Raw genomic sequence first — 18481 nt, forward strand, 5'->3', positions numbered from 1 at the left:
TGCAGAAAATTACAAAACAATCTGTTTCCGCTCTTGCTGGAGTTTGTTTTTTCATAGTAAATTATTTTGTTTTGGTCTTGTAATTATAGGTACTTATAGATAAGCAAAACATTATTACGTCTCGTAGTTTAACTGACATACTCTACGTATAAAAATTTACTATAAATATGCTAACGACGATTACTACTTCATTTTATGATGTGGTAAATTACTAGATAATGTACATAATCACAAAACATTTTACATTCGATGCGTAACATTAAGCATCGTATCAACATACATAGTAGTTGCGTGAATAGACAGTTTAATGGAATAAATCTTCAGACCATAAAAGAAATATGGCCATATGAAACAATATAGAGCGCCGAAGTTTATTGACAATGTTCACGTGGCTGTTTCATCTTATCACGAGCATCCCCTCGGCAACGGTTGCGGGTCAAAATAAAAGCTTGCCGCGCAGGCGGGGCGAGGGCGCGCAGGGCGGCAGGGCGGCTGCGGGCCGCGCCGCCCAGTCGCGGCGCAGCCAGCCGCCCGCGCGCACCGAGCGCCCCGTGCACCGCGAGATCGATACCAGTGCTAACCTCCACCACTCTGTTCCAACACCTTCCTCCGGAGCGAGCCGAGGTGTCCCGACTCCTCCAGCAGCCGTCGCGCACGCACGTGGGTACTCTCGCAGCTCGTAGCGCCGATAGCTTTTGTCAACACCATCAAACATGGCTACCTTCGAAAACACATGATCACCAACACGTCGGCTGGAACGTGAGCTATTCTCGGTGTGGCAGGGAGCCGCGGCTCACATGTAGCTCCTGCCTCCTATGTATCGGTGTTTTTATCGTTTTGTGTTACGTAAATGTTACGCTACTGCCACATTTCAAAATCGATAAGTTATTAAATCTTTTATGAAACGATTTGATTGGCGCCTCTTAATGTAGCACGCGGCTCACGTCTTTGATTGAAACCTTACTATTGCTTTTTTATATAAAGAATATGTTTTGGTCTTTGTCTCATGTTTGTTGATGACATATTGGCTTTCACCAACCTATTAGCCGTCGAGTCGGCTTCTTAGGGACTCGGTTGTAGTATAATTGCCGAAAAAGTACGATAGGTTTTCAGGATAAAATTGTTATTATATAACACTATCCTTGTTGTGACGTAAGTGTTATGAACAGGTGAGCTCAAGGGAATTATGGATTTAAGTATAAAAATATCTGCCAAGCATGGCTGTGATATCATAATAAACATAAGCACCTGCTTCGTTTAGTAAGCACGGAGTTAAGTTATAATTTAATTCATTAGTGGGTTTTGAATGTAAAGTTACTCGGAGCGAGAAAAAGTCAAGTTACATAAGCTGGTAGATGTTGTATTTACTTACATTGATTGTTTAGCTGAGGCAGTGACGCGTGCCTTCAGACAGGCGCCTGGGGGTATTTGCTCAAGGGTCGCTGGAGTCAATGTCATGCACGAAATTTAAAGCGAGTTAAAATAAGTAATCGCGGTTAGCGAGTGGTGTGGGAGTCGGGCCACGTCGACGGTGACGCGACACCCCGGCCGGCTGGGGATATTAACACCGATGTTACGATGATATTTATTTAGTCCAACTTGCTCCAGAAAGCCACCCTTTCATATTCATTGCATATTTGGCTTGATGTTCATATAAAATTGGATTTTCTCTCGCTATTTCACGAATGGTCCCGTTGGAACCGAACATACTGTTGCGGTACTATCAGATAGGGATGATTTAGCTTAGCATAGAAGAATCATACATATGTTTTGTTGAATTCGATTATAAGGTTATTCAAATGATTATCATCAATGAACTAACAAACTAAATTAAACCCCTACGTAACACGTAATGCAATTTAGATACGATCTAATGGATTCGGTTTTTCTTTACTTTTCCTTTATTGTATTATAACATTAATCTTTATATTCGATTTCATGTTACAAACAAAAACAGAGCCTTATGTCCTGTAATCATGATAGACCTGAAAGTATACATTATGACCTAAGAATATTGCATGATATTGGTTTTCATTGTTACAAATATTAGCACAAAATGTAAGTCTTTCCAAATTGAATCTGATATAGGATTTGTTACGTAGTTCATTCTGTCACGTACGAAATTACAGTATGTAGGTACTTTGGAAAACATACCACTGTTTTTCTCCATTTATACAATGCCAAGCTCATAAGATAGTTTTATAAGACCTAGTTTATTCTCCAAAATAGTCAGTTTATTATTTAAATATGCGGTAATGAAGTTGACTTAACCTTTACGAAGATAGATGGTCGCAATGTAGGTCATGGCAGGGGGAAACCTTAGAAATGATAATGTCGGTTTTAGGTGTTATAGTCAGTGTTGTATTTAGTAAAACTTGTTGTATGAAATTGTGAGGTAAAGGAATAATCTCTGGATTCTTTCGATGCTTGATGGACGCTCAGTCAATAAGCATTTTCGGTTTCCCAACATTTATATAAATTTCAGTCACAGTTATTTAAGCATGAAGTTTAATTACTTTGATATTATTTAAGGAGCCGCTGTTTATAAACTGGGGACTCCTACTTTCCTATAATTACGTAAAGTTTAGGATTATTTCATTACTGAAATGGATCACCTCATCAATTGAGTTTTTGCCTTCAATATTCCCAAAACAAGAATGTAAGAAATTCCGACAATCCAAAATGACCCCTATTCCATGGTCCATTAGGTTGTCAATAGCGTTATTCGCAATAACGGCTTCATTTTAATTATGAGAGAAATAAAGACCGGTCCTGCAGCCGAGGTTTGAAAGGAGTTTAATCTCCAGAAATGTTAATTTAATTTATCACATTTTACAAGATAATGGACGCTGGGATTTAGCTTTGACTAAATTTAAACTATAAAGGCAGAGAAAATACTTGTGCAACATAGTACGTAAATACCGAGCTCGTGTATAAAACTAGGAATTTCTCAGTGCAGTTTATGAAGCAGTATATGAATATACGTTGTAAATATACTGCGCAGTGAAAAGCTTGTTTATCTTTAATTAAAACGTTGCTAACAAAGTGCTCAAAGTAGATACCCAATCCTTTATGTTATCCTAGTATAAATATTCTAAAATACTTAGTGATTCTATTTCTGTTCCTTTGATTACTTCTAGCATATATTTCAGACAGACAGACTTACATCCAGTCTAGTCTAGAAGCTATAAAGTGTAATGTACTTACAATATTCATTGTGGAATATCTTACAGCTCATTAATGAATAACAATTTATGCATGACAAAGAGAGTAAGTACGTATTTGAAACTGAAATTCGTATCGTGTTCAAATAATTTGTATTATGATTCAATTTGTATATTGATTAGCGCCAAGAAATTGTGAAAGAAAATATTCAGTTTCGAGCATTATGTCCAGTTGCGTGTAAGTTTGTAGAATGGATAATATGTAGGAAATTACTAACTGTTTCATACGTACTTAAGCTTTGAATATGATTTTAAAATTATAGTAATATTTATTTAAATACTACATAATTGTAGCACCTATCCGGTAAATTGCCAGAGTAATTTCAGTCGTTTAAAAAGGGTTCATGATATTAAATTTCACGCATCGCTTTTCATTTTCAGTATTTCATTAGCACGTGCCCGACAATTTACGTGGCTAAATACTTCACGAGCAAATAACCCAACACGGTTTAAAAGTTCACAGCGTTTAGAATTTTTCAAACAAAATAAACATATAGGGCCTTACTACAAAAACTTTAAACCCTGTTTTACACTTGTCTAATAAAATTTTGGCTGCAAAATGAACCATATGTCAACGTCATAATTTGACATTTTTTTAGACAAGGCATAAACTGACGTTTAAAAGTTTTTGTGGTAAGACGGATAATATTTGCGTTAGTAATAAAACGTAGGTAGCTTTTACTGGCAATTGAGGAGAGACAGTAAAACGAGCGTTGTTTATTTACTGTCTTGGTTAAAGTATCCAGCAGCTAATGGCGAACATAACTGCAGTGATAAAGTTTATTTGCAGATGCGAATGACCAGCGTGCAGCCAGACAGCTGGCTTCTCTCTGCGACGTCGGTGGAGGGCATCGCACTATCATACTTTAAATTGTACACCACGGTTCGAAGCATACGAGACTTGCATTTAAAGTCTGAGGGTGCAATATTGTGGACTGTTATAGGGCTGTAACTGCCATTCACCAGAACTGAATATAAATGAGTTTTAGAAGGATATTGTATCGTATAAACTTTCCGTTTCGGTTTTTACAACTCTATAGAGTTATCTACCGATTATTTTCTGTGGGTAGGGTTATATATTATTCATTCTGGAGTAGGTGCGAGCATTGAACTTCAGTCTCGTCAATGTGGATTGGTAATTTCAGGGTTTATTTATCGTTTACAGTTTCCTGTCGGTGTTTTTGCTAAACGTTACACTACAGTCACTACCATTAAAACTATCGTTAACCACATAAGGTAAACGCGGGTGAAGTCGTCATGCCCCAATAGTCGTCAATTAATCTAAAAACTTTTATTTATTATTTCTACTGAACTTAAAATGGGCCGGTTTATATGTCAACATATTGTTGATAATATATTGCACAATTGAAATGACTACACGGGGTTTTAACAGTCATGGCGTCTAAGATATGTTATTCGAAACGTGTGTGCCCTAACAAAAAAGTTTTTTCGTGGAGTTCAGCTGTCAAAAGTGAAACTCAGCACGTGGTTTTGTCTTTTGATTTACATAACTCCAGTGGGGTCTGTGGTATGTTTCTTTGTTTAATTAGATAGTTAAGTTTATTTGCTATGGATGTAATATGCAATTTGGAATACTTTTAACATAGAAGATATATTTTTTTAATGTGACATGTATTGGTACTTTAAAACTCCCATTTGACCCAAAACCCGTCAATTTTAGAATTATTTTGACGACTACTGGGACATGCTCAAAAGTTGCACCTAAAGTCGTCACAATGAGGATATTTTGTGTTTTACAGTACAAAATGCGAATAAATAGCTAATATCGGGACTTTTACAAAATTGTTAACTCTCTAGAACAAATATATTTAAGGTTTAGACTACATGTGTTGATAAAACTGCCTTTCTTTTAAGCTTTTTCTTAGGGGTAAATTTTACTCTGCTGGTTCTAGATGCACGTACACAGTCATGTTATTCGATTCAATTAATATGTTTCTTAATGGCTAAATCCCCTGTTTTCTATGAGTATGCACTTTCTACAAGTGTTTTTTTTAGGTAAATATTGGCCGCTGTAGGCCTCCGCCATTCGATTAAGGACACGAAATAGGTACATATCTACCGCTTTGGGTACAACTTCCACTAGCCTTTGTTTCTACTACTGAAATAGAAGATTTCAATTTGTGGCAAGCAAAAATTGACTGTTCTTACACTATGTTTGTTAATAGCGCCGGTATAAAAATTATGTCATTCAACTAGTCTTTACGCAAAAAATATTAAAATCAGTTTTAAAACTAAGATGACATAGCTTCCATCCCTGTCACTTCTTTGCTTGTCGTATTCGATATCGATGGGTAAAGAGTAATCTTAAGTAAGATTTTTTATTTAAAATTGTATGTACCTAGTGATTGCATGGTCGTAATTTTAATAGCAGATCATGACTGAAAGACACTAGAAGCAAGAGGGCCTTTTATAAGTCATAGAAGCAGTAAATCAAGGGGCCACAACATCAGTTGCAGCAAGAAAATTTAAAACGCCCTTTTGAGACAACTTTAATGAAATAGTGACACAAAACCGACGATTATCCCTGTATACATCTATATATATAAAATAAAGTCGTGTTAGTTACTCCACTTATAACTCAAGAACGGCTGAACCGGTTTAGCTGAAAATTGGCAAGGAGCCAGGAGGTAGTTTAGAGCCAGGAGGAAGGACATAGGATTGTTTTTGTCACCATCCGGCTACGGGAAGCAGTTATCTCGGGACGCGGGTGAAACCGCGGGCGGAAAGCTATAGTAAACTATAGAAATGAACCCAAGGACAATCCCCGGTTCTGTGCTAAACTATTGCTAACTATGGAGGAAAACTACTTGGGCTATTGCGTTGGGATGTTAGTGGATTAGGATATAGAAAACTATAGGAACTATGGCACCTGCCGATGACAATGTATAAAATAATTGTTAAAAGGCAAGTGGAGGCTCGCCAGCTCACTTACTAGGCCCCCGGGAATCAGTCACTGAATAGCAACAAGAGGGCAATACATGAGCGGCTGAAGGGTGAGGATACCTCGGCGGACTTTAAACGCAGATCACGCGCTCCCTGTGTGTCCAGCATCACCGGCCCAATCGTCACTTACCACGAGGCACCTACCCTCCGAGCCAGGCTACTAACCCTGCTCTAGCGACTCCACTCTGGACGGCCAATGAAGGCAAGCCAGAGGCGGGAGACCTAACCCCCGTCATGCATCACTCCGGCCAGCAGGAGTGAAGCAGGACAGGGACAGTATACTCTCTCTGGAGTACTCGGTATATATAGCCCCGCGGGGTCGCTACTCCCCGTCATCCGCCTCAGATGTCCTGCGGGGCTAATTAAGATTATTATTAGATATCTCTTCCAGACCTCGGGACTACAGAGTCCCGGATTTTTGGAAGGCGAACGTGGGGTCGAAGCCAACACGCTTAAGCCCTTTATTGTGATGGGATGCTAATGGACTAGGAATGGGGAAACTACGGGAACTATGGCACCTTCCGATGACAATGTATTAAATACATGTAAAAAGGCAGGTGGAGACTCGCCACCTCACTTACTGGGCCCCCGGGAATCAGTCGCTAAATCGCAACAAGAGGGCAACAGGTACATGAGCGGCTGAAGGGTGAGGATACCTCGGCGGACTTTAAACGCAGATCACGCGCTACCTGTGGGTCCAGCATCACCGGCCCACTCGCCACTTACCACGAGGCACCTACCCTCCGAGCAGGGCTGCTAACCCTGCTCTAGCGACTCCACTCTGGTCGACCAACGAAGGCAAGCCAAGAGGCGGGAGACCTATCCCCCGTCATGCTTCACTCCGGCCTGCCGGAGGGGGGGGACAGTATACTCTCCCTGGAGCACTCGGTATATATAGCCCCGCGGGGTCGCTACTCCCCGTCATCCGAGTCAGATGCCCTGCGGGGCTTATTAGATATTATTATTATTGGGTTTGAACGCTTAGTTGTAATCAGAATTTTGTTTCATACCTTTAAAACAATTTTTTTGAACTGTCTATAGAGATTTTTTCAAATCGTACTTAGCATGCGCTAAGCAATTCATAAGTTTTGATGAATGACAACCTTACCTACATATTTATGAATGTTAGTAATTATTTCGCGGAAAGCTATATAAATGTTTTTTTTTTTTTTTGAGGCTTTTATTTTTTGTGAAAACTAATTATTTTATTTTACAATTTTAATAGTAACAATTTTACTCGTGCTACATATGCACATGACTGCATGGTTGTATGATTGATTACGAAATATATTTTATAGACTGATTTTGTGATTCCAAGCGTCTGATAGATAGGAATATAAATTAAAATGCAACTATGTATCTGTTTTATTGAATACCGTACAGTCAGCACCAAAAGTCGATGAACAGAATCAACATGACAAAACACCTGTTCACAATAAAATGCCATAAGTTATAGTCGCAACTAGAAAACAAAATAGACTGTACACCAGAAACTTACAAAAGTCGTTAAACACGAGTATTTCAAAAGTATCTGTGCACTAGTATTCCTAAAGTCGCTGTACACCATCAATCCAAATGTCGCTGAACATCATTGTATCAAAAGTCACTAAACAGCAGTAAATACAAAATTAGGTTAACAAAGTATATTCTTAATGTTGCCGTGTGTTAATGTACTTTTGACGCTTATGTTGTTCAGCTACTTTTGGGACAGTACTTGCTTGACCTTAATAATGTATGTTAACACATTAGTATCTATTTCAATAATTTTAATAATTATTTTGGAAATACACTCTTTTGCAAAAAAAGCGGGCACCTATGCGAAATCTTAGTTTTAAGGACTTTACGTGTATTTCAAAGGGTTTTAATGATTGTAGTATGTTTCTAGCATCAAAAGGGTTAGCCAAGCATGCGTGAGAGTGTATTCTAAATTTGAATTTTGTACAATTGCTAGGAAATTGGTTAAACCTTGTTTTGGACTAATTGCTGACAGAAAGTTCGTCGGTGTTTTAAAAGTTTTTGAAGTGATTTTCAGAAAACTGATAATGCAGTCTTAATTAATGTACCTTTTTGTTAGATCAAAACATTTTTGAAAAACTATGCGTATTTGATAAAATTTTCACCTGCTCTAAATGGGCTATACTGATGATAGATGGCAATGTTAAGAGTTTCGGTATTTTAGTGTAAAGCGTTCTTCTGTTTAGATATTATACCCACGTGTTTTAAAATATCGCTTTTTCATAATTAAACACTATTTAGAGGAGTATCAGTACATTGGGCTGCGACAAAACCAATTTAAAGTATGCAGTGCCGATCGCAACTCGTCTCCTATCGTACTTTGACATTAAAAAATACCAAATTTTGTGATAAATGTTAAAATTAACCACATGAAAAATGATGAGGAGGGTTTAAGCTATCTAAGTTAGTCTAATTATCGCCGCGTTGAAGCTCTCTATAACTCCATAGGTATCGGGTTACTAAACGATGATTTCGCTGAAAGGGAGTCAAGAATTCAAAGGTATTGACCAAACGTATGTTTCTTAAGAAATGAGCAGATAGCCAATTATTGTTATGATTTAAGCAGGAAAGTGCTGTAGATGCTAGGAAATCTCGGTGCAGGCAAGTTTATTTATTAAAATGTCAGTGGGATGAAAACACGCTATTTGAACGCTCAGACTCATAGATCTTCGGAGGTCTACGGAGTTTCCCAAGAGACTAGGTTGTTTGAAAATCAGTGATTACGAGAGCTTAAGACCTCGTGCTCACAGTCTATGCGCTATTTTCTGTATTTTGTAGAATTTCAAGATTTTTAAAAATGTCATAGTACGATAGGAGACGAGTTGCGATCGGCACTGCTTACTTTAAATTGGTTTTGTCGCAGCCCAATGTACTGATACTCCTCTAAATAGTGTTTAATTATGAAAAAGCGATATTTTAAAACACGTGGGTATAATATCTAAACAGAAGAACGCTTTACACTAAAATACCGAAACTCTTAACATTGCCATCTATCATCAGTATAGCCCATTTAGAGCAGGTGAAAATTTTATCAAATACGCATAGTTTTTCAAAAATGTTTTGATCTAACAAAAAGGTACATTAATTAAGACTGCATTATCAGTTTTCTGAAAATCACTTCAAAAACTTTTCAAAACACCGACGAACTTTCTGTCAGCAATTAGTCCAAAACAAGGTTTAACCAATTTCTTAGCAATTTTACAAAATTCAAATTTAGAATACACTCTCACGCATGCTTGGCTAACCCTTTTGATGCTAGAAACATACTACAATCATTAAAACCCTTTGAAATACACGTAAAGTCCTTAAAACTAAGATTTCGCATAGGTGCCCGCTTTTTTTGCAAAAGAGTGTATTTCCAAAATAATTATTAAAATTATTGAAATAGATACTAATGTGTTAACATACATTATTAAGGTCAAGCAAGTACTGTCCCAAAAGTAGCTGAACAACATAAGCGTCAAAAGTACATTAACACACGGCAACATTAAGAATATACTTTGTTAACCTAATTTTGTATTTACTGCTGTTTAGTGACTTTTGATACAATGATGTTCAGCGACATTTGGATTGATGGTGTACAGCGACTTTAGGAATACTAGTGCACAGATACTTTTGAAATACTCGTGTTTAACGACTTTTGTAAGTTTCTGGTGTACAGTCTATTTTGTTTCCTAGTTGCGATTATAACTTATGGCATTTTATTGTGAACAGGTGTTTTGTCATGTTGATTCTGTTCATCGACTTTTGGTGCTGACTGTACCTTACCATGCCATAATGTAATGTTTCAAAGGTTTGTATGCTTAACAAATTCAAGCACAAAAAAAATGTACATAACTTGAACTTTATGTTCAAGAGCAGAGAGTTTACATTCGCATTAAAAGTTGACGAGTACTGGGAATATTTGACGAGTATCCGTACAAATCAGACGACTATTGGTACAAATCGCCCTTTTTTTACTTTTGCCTTAATAACTACATAAACCCATGAAAATGATTAAAAAAACATTAGTTACTTAGAATAACGAATAAATACTCTATCACGTCATGCAAAAATTTTCATTTTCTATTGAATATTTAACACACAGTAGCGCTTCAAAGTCGGCGATTTCCGAAATCCGACGAGTATTGGTACGTTTACCTTAATAAACGAGTTATTATTAGGGTGCTACGACGACAAGACCTATAAGTCTTAAAATAAGCTACATTAAATCCTAGACTAGCTAGTAAAGCTACAATTTATTTTAGTTCAACATAACATTTTCCACAATCGATATAATCCATCGTTTGCTCGTTTGTAAACTTTCCATCAATCGATTTGAGCATAATGATTGCGTCGGTACTAGTCGGTCATTTGCGTAACTTCACTACCCTGGGGTAGGCCTATATATTTATATAAGTTAAGTATGTTCGTTTTTCTTACAACATAAAATCGGTCAACAATGCGTACAATCATTAACTAAGGTACTCGTATTTCTTTGGGAAATATGAAACAGAAACGGAATAAAAAAGTATTGTAAGATCTAAGCAATGCTACTAAAATTACTCGTTTCTAGTGCGATTTGTGAAGGCCATTGATATTGAACGGAAAGCTCTGTACAATTGGGATAAGATTAATGGTCGAATGTCACAAGTGTCGTTTGTCCAATTATTGTGCCATGAATAATTTATGTTCTGTGTTGTCTTAGCGTTCTTCAGACAATTAGAAATCCAGATAGGTATGTCAAAAACAATTAATAAAACATTAACATGTCTTTGCTTGAATTTGCTTTAAAAAATTTAATAGCACTTACAGACTGTGATGTAAACCAAACAATCCCTTTCAGTTAATGTCATTCTAATCACTGCGAGTCAAATCATTGGACGGATGTCCAATAAGCAAAGCAACAAAACTTTTGATTTACCAATTAAGATTTACAAATAAGTATAGTATGCTTGACCTAGTTTACGTCGATAATTATGCTGTAAATAAAGCCTCTTTGCGACCTTGGCTGTTCTTGGCACCGGCTTTTGCTAACGTGTGATCGGATGTTTCGTGTTACCAGCTACATATTTGATACAATTTCTTTCTAAATGAAAGCTTGCTGAAAGCTCTTTTATGATAAACCGTTACAAAAACAGAGAAAAACTAAGTATAGTTAACTGTTAGAAAATTCACGTGAAATCGGTGTTCGCGATGAAAGTTCGTCCCTTCCAAACAGTATAACAATAGTCCCGCGGGATCGTTACTGACAAAAGCAATTCGCCATATCTACATAAATACGAATAAATAGTAGATTGGAACTATTGTACAATGTGTCGAAGTGATATGAAAGTTGTGTCAATCGATAGGCAATTCAGTGAACCGGTTCTACATGAATGCTGAACAAATATAGACGCTGGTCGTTGAGTTAACAACTGAGCTTCGACCTTATTGGTTTTAGAAATTACAGTCAGCGCAAATACTTTTATATTAGTTTAGTTAAAGACTTGCCATATTACATGGACAGTAAATAGACCTACTAAGTTATGTTTTAGTCGGTACACTGATTTCAAAGCTCTTTTATTTAATTCTCAATATTGCTCTCTCAAGAGAATTGAATCTGAATTGGTATTTTGCACATCTAAATTACCGACAAAAGTTACTGACATTTGCGCACAGAACGGGTATAATTTTTAAAATTGTATGAAGGGTTTAATCGTCACACGTCACATTTCATAATTTTGACTTTAGTGACCTCAGCGCACCTGTTTTAATACAAAATACAAGTAGTATGCTAAGTTCGGCCTTGCGTGGTGAATAGGTTAAAACTTAACGAGTTTTCACTACACTTTCGTACTAAATACCTAGAGGTTATGTAAGCACAGTGAAAAAATAATGCTGCATAAATTATATTTACGACTGTGAATACGCCAAATGTCTAGGTCAGAACTTTTGTATATTTTTACAAAGGTATTAGGTATAATTATATTCTTTTAACCTTAATGTTGTGGTTGAGTAAACTGTTATTATATTATACTTAATGATTATATATTTTTTACTATTATATTGAGTTAGTTTAGTTTATAACTAAGTACTATTCATTAAAATGTTTTTGTTTTGGAAAAAACTGGTCGACTATTTATGTGAAATGATGGTATCTGAGTCAAATGAATTTTCTCTAATGGCACAAAACCCATCATAAGAATATAAATGCTGTAATAATCTGTTCAATGAGATCACATTATGAGAATTTTTACGACCATTGTTTCAATACATATTATATTCTCTATACCATTATGATGTCACAGGATATTTACAAATTGGGTCAACATAGGCTATGTAGATATACATAAAATTGTATATTAGAATTTTTAAATTACGTATACTTCTTTTATACCTACACGGCTTCTAAAACCCATCAACTTCAATATAGTGCCCCTACGCTGGCAATAAAATCGTAGCAAGTTGCTACGAACCCAATGGGAGCTACGCCGCGTAGGCGACACCGTAGTAGGTCAATATAAATAGCATGGATTCATTGAAAAATCATCTCTAATTGAAGAATATTTAATTCTGTTTTAATTGTCAATCGATTCGTATCGATAGGATTGTACTAATCTACTGCAGTTCATCGAGCGAATGAATTGGAAACCGCAGTAGGTAACACATAGGTAACTGCTGCAGATAGGAACATATGTTCTATTATAGGTAGGTACCTATTGTAGATTCGCTTACATATTCGAAGGGAATATGTGGTGTTCGATTAACAGTAAAATTCAGTTCGGGCGGAAACTTTGTTATAACACCGATAGGTCATGCGAAGTCTAGCTTAGGTTGTTAGTACTTGATTGGCGCCAAAGTTGAGGTTTTACTGTAAAATTAGCTCGCTTCTTGTTTTAGGAAAACAATTTGGTTCTCACATATTGATTGATTAATTATATTTGAGAGAATTTGTCGGTAAATATATGGCTATTACGGTTTGCCTGGACATCCTCTCATGGAGGTAAAATAATAATGTAAAATACTCATTAATATCTATTATATTTATACATACTGATACTTGAAGAAATTCCAATAATTATGCTCGCGCGTAACCAAGCGAAACATCCATAGAACAGTCGTAATTAAAAATCCTATCCCTCGCAGTCAGACATTCCTCATTGCTGAAGAGGCTTCCACGTCGATACATAAAGGAATGCCAGATGAATGGCGTTACTGAGTTGTTTGTATGAAACACAATTATGTTGCCTTCTGTCGTGACGTCACGGCTCGTCTCGTTCTAACCAGATGACGGAGCTATGCTGGCAATGACGCATTATTTTCTATTTACATTCAAACATTTTCTGCTGCAAAAAAATAAAAATATAGTGAAAAATTTTTTAGATATCAGTCATGTTCATATAGGTATTTAATTACTTATTTATATGTTTACAGACCATCCTTAATGACGCTCTACGACACACTTTTTGACACACTCAAGAGAAAATCTTGGAGCTCCTGTTCTGTGTAGATATGTCCATGTCATAAATCATTGAACGTATTTTTTCGATTTTCACGGTTGTAAGATCATGTTTTATGAGACAAGTCGGTGTCTCGATCGATCAAGTTTTTATTGCTGCGAAGTACCGTTGAGTAGGGAGAATCTCTCGTACTAGGAGAGCACTTCTATTTTATTACACTACTCAAAAACGTTGTGAATTTATTTATTCTTTAACAGTCGAGTGATAACAAAATTATAGCCCCCGACTTGAAGTGTGACAAAAACCTTGAAAATTGTTTTTCTTCTGAAAGACGCTAGCTATGTAGCTTTTCACAATACTGGAAAACTGTTCGTTCTTCAAGGAGTTATCTACTTAAATTTTACAAAAGCCATAAAACGTTGTACAAGAGTTGTATTAGTAACTTTGAATAGGTATCATTTGTGGTCCTCATCCGGATCTCAGCCGCAACAGATTATCTTTTAAGTAGCATCCCCAAACTTTGGTTACGGACTTTGTAAACTTGCCTCTCTTATAGTTCGGCCATTCAGAGAATGCGTTCCTGACACGTCGCGATTGAACTGACGACGTAACTTTGCAATGGCGTTGCAGTTACGATAAAAATATTTTTGCTGGTTGTTTACCGTTTTAACAATTGAGGAGCATTAAAACAACATTATTATATCAATAATCAATGAATGTAGTTACGTCGTCAGTTCAATCGCGACGTGTCAGGAACGCATTCTCTGAATGGCCGAACTATAGTATGTAGATATGATGACTTGATATTTAGAATTGAGTACCTATACTTACCTAAGTGTAAATAGGTTTCATAAGAATTATACTTTACTTTACTGACTATGTATTTGCATACATTCGATGCTCCCATTATGGTGGAAAATAGTTTTTGTAAAATGATTTTTCTGTGAATAGTTTGGAACGTTTGTTTTCACATACTTACTAAAAGATACACACATAAAAGAATATACATTTATAGTAAATGTTGATTCCTTCCTTCTGTAGCTACTTAGTTAAACGCAGTATGTATTTAACATACTGTGTGGCAACTTCCCCACTTGACATACAATTTATACGAAGCAGGCTTGCACGTTTCGTTTCAGTCAACATGTTTGAGGAGCTAATTTAATTAAATCAGAGAAGCAAAAGGACATTTTAACTTGTGCCGTGTAAATTTGAATGTCAGAGCATAGGAATTTGCATGTCGATTCGAAGTTGAAGAAAAGCAGCAAGACTCGGAATCTGATTAGCGTGCTGCGAAAGCTTCGAGGTGAATGAACTGTGATTTTATTACCCACTCAACTTGGAATGGGAGTTCGAAACAAATGATAACTCCTACCTCTGTCTCTGGAATGTTATTTTTACCAATATTTATAAATACGTAGTGGGATGGAATTAGTACCCAAACTTTGCACTATATTAAAAACAAAGCAAACTTTACTATATCTTTATTGGTAAATGTTTTCACCATAATACTTTACGCATTGAATGAAAGCGAGTAATAAAATAAATGATTATTTGCCCTATCAATAGATAAGCAAAAGTTATATCATGTATAATAATTGAGATTAGTATCAGACTGTTATTAATGAGTGATGAAGGTTGGGGGTTGGCCTACTCACCCGCATTGACACTACTAGGAATTCACAACACCTAACGACGATCCTAATAAAAAAATTAATAGGTAGCTTGTATTTGAATCAATACCTAAGCAATTTCGAGTGTCTATTGAGTGAACCTAAATGTTTAACCTATAGCTTCAGTCTATGATATCATTTATGGTCTACTTATTATAGGCAGGACTACCTATTGACTCATAGATGCCTAAGCTTAGCAGTAGGTTCGAATAACAATGAATGCTAATTACATATTTAACTTTGTTATGCATAAAACAAATGAGTTACAAAGTCATAACATCATTTGTACTTCTTTATCCATAGCGCAGCTTTTCTTTATTTCTTCGTCGCAGATTTTCTTTTCATAAATCAACTGTAAAGTTAACATGACGGGAGGAAATTCAGAGCTTGAAAGCAGTTCGATAATCCGTTTACAATCTCACAGAAAAGGCTTGCACTCAGAAAGAACGGAATTCTAGTCTTAAAATTTTTCAAGAACTTATTCTCTTCATATTGGTATGTGGAGCACGTTTTTCTGCACCACAAAGTCGGCTGCATTCTAAGTGGTATCGACATGAAGTCTTATCCTACACGCCTGGGATAAAAAGATTGCAACAATGGACGATAAGCGACATGTTGCTCGTTTGCATTTCAAAGTCGTGTTACGTGTGGTGTGCATTTGAGTCGGTAATAAGAGACTTTTATTTTTATATCAGCATCACTGAGCAAATGCTCTTTGACTGGTACACTATGATCTGAGATCCAAGGATTGTTGCTTTATCTTCTTAGTATTTCGTTCGGTCTGCCTTCTTTACACTTTCTAATATTTTTAGAAACAATGCGTTTTAAAACTATAATTACCTTTTATGGTTCTTAGTATTCTTTGTGGCTGTCCAACCTGATTTAAATGCAAACAAATCCTTGTTCTCAAGGGTCAAAATAAAGCGAATCAAGACTACCTAAATTGTTATTTGATCTATCGCAGCTTTTACAGATTTTTCTAAACTTTAGTTCTTTTGTTGTTATGGATAGATAAATAGAGAAAAAGAACTTGTAATCAGTTATCGGGGGTTTTCTCATCCTACTTCACTTGTTAGGTAGGTAGGTAGGTACTCTTTTCTCGCTTAGCTAACCATTCCATAGACCGACATTTATTTTGTTAAGACGGTCGTTTTTCTTACTTGAGACTGGGGCAAAGAATTCGTTGACTATTTGGTCAATACCTACCTATTACCTAATCCTATTTTGGCCTTCAGGTTTATTCCTGGTTTTTAGACACGTTCTCGGGATATTGCGTTATTCTTTGGAACAAAATAAGGGCAGGACTAATTACACCTGGTGTGTTTAATTGCTCTATACATACAGTAGGTATCATGATATTCTTACAATGTTTTATAAAAGGTCCGGTTGAGAGTAGTCTCCTCCCAGTGTCTTTGTTACTTTTGTTAGATCATCTAACAACCTCCTTGATTATGAGAACATTCCTAAAAGAACTATCTGGAGACACCTTTGACCAGCGAATAAGCTCCTTTCAATGGCAATGGGCCGACCATAATCTTTTTAAATTAATAAAAATTCTAATTAATATCTAACAAATACGTATGCATGTCTTTGCACCAGCTGTGGATGCAAGCCATTAAAAATAATTGCTCGTATAAAAACGATTAAGTACTTCATTCTATTCAATCGACACGAACGATCAGTTTCCCGATGCAGCCAAATCAATATTTGAAATCTGTTTACTCGACGACGGATTGGATTGTTCGATCAAATAAACTTTGCGTTGCATCATCAATAAATTTTCCGTTTTCTCATCTAGAATATCTCCCATGCCTTATATCTCTGACCTAGTTAAGTAATCCAATCCCATGGATCGTAAATCCAGTTCATGGGTATAAATAAATTATCTTAGTTAACTATCGGTTCTCTGGTGGGAGATAGTGTGTTATATGGTGCTGTATAAGTAGCTATCTATCTTGACGTTGCACTTTAAGATAGATATTATTAACATGGATTCAAAGAGAATACCTATTTAGAAGCAAGCAGGTGATATTGTGGCTTATGGACTTGTAAACCATGCTGAAAAGCAATTCATGAGAGGAAATCAGTTTCTTAATTAATCGAGAGCTATTCAGTTTATAATTATGTGGAGTGAATGCGATGGGCACGGATGGGTCAGCGAACAGACAGTTTTCAATAAACATGGCTTGGTAATAAAATATCCACATCAAAGTTCGGATCTGTTTTTGACTTTCCTGTTAAACGAATACTCAGATTTCATTTAAATATATATTTTTAGCCAAACCTTGATAACCTTCAAACTTGTAATTTTAATTATGAATCACGTAATGTAATTAACCTAGGGATGTAATTAAAAATAAACTTTGAGCTTTGTCCATTAGCAGGCAGTGCGGCGAGTTTGCCGAATGGAGTCGAGCCGAGTTTGTAGTAAATTGGTCTACGTCCAAAGGGGCGTAAATAAACGACGGAGCTTTCATGTGTCACACGGCCGGGGCCACTGCAGCGCCCTTGAACTGCATTCGTATTGTCATGCATCACGGCACCTGTTTACATTTTTAAATAGCCACTTCAAACAACAAGCCATTGTGCTAACTAGTAACAATTTAACAAAGACATTATCATGACAACCCAGTCTTACACGTGGAACTGAAATATGTATGCCTTGAGGGAGGCCTTGAGAGAGAATTTCGATTTGAGACTGCAGTATTGTCGGTGAAAAATTGCTCTTCGAATTGCACGGATTGGGGATAAAATGCAGTTTTATTTTGGTAGGCTGTAGGTATTTTAAACTTGTGATCAAATTTTTTGAGCAATTTTATTAGCAGAGACTCTTAAATGTATTTTAAACATTTTTAGATAAAAATATTAAGCACCCATTTGCGATTTGTTTTGTTGACTGGCTTTATTTTTTAAATCAAATCCAGCACATGTTTACAGTTAACGCATGTTTTAAGAAAAAACACGGTGGCATTAAAGATAAAAAAAAAAACATTCCAAAATTAAATTATAGTTCGAACCGCATTCAATTGCGAAATAGAATAAATGGTTAAGGCAGCATTTGAAACATGTCCAAAGCTGTTACCAATTATGTAACTATATAATTGACCTAACTAAATACAGTCCGAATTACGTGACCGGAGGCTTAAATTCTAAATACAATAGGAACAATGCTAGCTCAGGGATA

General features: G+C 36.2%; 1 protein-coding gene across 10 annotated transcripts in view; it reads left to right on the forward strand.

Annotated features, from left to right (window-relative positions):
• Positions 1 to 555: 555 nt before the first annotated feature.
• Positions 556 to 18481, forward strand: part of LOC124635228 (probable Na(+)/H(+) antiporter nhx-9) — a 44808-nt gene continuing 26882 nt past the window's right edge. For 3 of the 10 annotated variants that reach the window (XM_047171071.1, XM_047171073.1, XM_047171081.1), the window contains exon 1: positions 566 to 660. The gene's annotated coding sequence lies outside the window, so the exon portion shown is untranslated. Of the gene's footprint in view, positions 661 to 18481 lie in introns of all 10 variants that reach the window. The other 7 variants (XM_047171076.1, XM_047171079.1, XM_047171074.1 and 4 more) reach the window with 3 other exon arrangements.

Source organism: Helicoverpa zea, chromosome 12 (assembly GCF_022581195.2).
Source record: "Helicoverpa zea isolate HzStark_Cry1AcR chromosome 12, ilHelZeax1.1, whole genome shotgun sequence".
In the NCBI taxonomy this organism is placed as follows: domain Eukaryota; kingdom Metazoa; phylum Arthropoda; class Insecta; order Lepidoptera; family Noctuidae; genus Helicoverpa; species Helicoverpa zea.